We start from the raw sequence: 1522 nt of genomic DNA on the forward strand, positions 1-1522 counted from the left end.
TAGGATTAAATAGGAAGAGGGTTTTATTTAATTAAGGATTTGTTTCCCAAGAGTCTGCTGCCTCTTCTCCTTTGTTCCTCTCAAAATCAAAATCGTCACTACAACCATTGTTGGATACTCAGCTTTTGCTCTTTGTCTTCTAGAATTCGTGGCCATCGGACCTTTCTGGTAAGTCTTTCTTTTACTTCAATTTCATTCTCTCCTCATACTTTGTTGGACTTTTCCTCTATGTTTGATTCTAAGCATCAGAATATTGAGTTCTGATTTATGAATTATTTTTTCATAAGTATGAATTAAAATAGGGTAGGACAGGGGCAGGGAGAGGCAAGGGGAGGTGGGGCGTGGCAGGGAGAGGCAAGGCAAACAGGGGTAGGATTGGGCGAGTCAGGGCAAGGCAGAGGGGCAAATGGAGTGAGTCAGCGCGAAACTCAATCTGAGATATTAGAAAGACCGAAATCACTATAGTTCTGTGATCTAACGGGAGTTGCAGGACCACAAATATTAAATTTAAGTGTGTCCAATAAAACCTCCATAGGTTGCCACGGAGAAAAAACTTGTTCCTTAGTATCTCTACATTGCTCAAGGATGGCCATAGAACTGCAATCACCAAAAACAAATATAAGACAACCAATGTAACCGACAAAAACATCATTTCAACCACCCATATAATTTGTTGCAGAATGGACAACGATGTCGCCTCTAGAATAAAATCTCGATTTTTGGAAACTAGATGATAGTATTCTTTGGGAACTTGAACAAAAAGAAAATTTCCAAGAACAATGGTTATTGCAAATTTATATGGCTCCCTACCTCTCTTTAAGTGTTGAAAAGTATAGACTAATGTTGAATTATCACCATAGTATTATAACTTTATTCTTACTTCTACTCCTTGAATGCTAACAACAATACTAATAACAATCTCATTTAGTGCAATATGTGTGCCCTCTACAGTAACACCTACAATATATTCTTGCATGCTGAAAAGCTTCCATACAGTAGTGAAATAACCATCATCTTTTCCATAATCAGAATAACTAATTCTTTATAATGTGGTCACTATACCAATTGATTGGTAGTAATATTCAGGATCTCCCACTTCACTCCTCAGACTTTTCTCATTTGAAGATCTATTTTTATAGTTATTTTATTTGACAGAATCTTGCATGTGCTTCTTCTATAATATTTATTTGATAAGTGTTATGTTTATGCAGTTGATCATGGATAGAGGCTGGATTCATGAACCTAAATTCTCTAAAAGATATGTTGAGGGTGTCCAATCTTTTATGCAACTTGTTCGGTCTCACTTTGATCGAAATTCTAAAGTTCGATGTCCATGTCAAGATTGTTTAAATGTGTTTTTTCAAACACAAGAAATAGTGTATGACCACCTATTGATCAAGGGAATAATGGGAAGTTACATGCAATGGATATACCATGGAGAACAATCACAAATGAGATATGACAATGAAGTTATTTACAATGAAGGTGAAAATGAAGAGCATGACAATGATGATGAAATTCA

This window comes from Solanum tuberosum, unplaced genomic scaffold (assembly GCF_000226075.1).
Source record: "Solanum tuberosum cultivar DM 1-3 516 R44 unplaced genomic scaffold, SolTub_3.0 scf00015, whole genome shotgun sequence".
Classification (NCBI taxonomy): domain Eukaryota; kingdom Viridiplantae; phylum Streptophyta; class Magnoliopsida; order Solanales; family Solanaceae; genus Solanum; species Solanum tuberosum.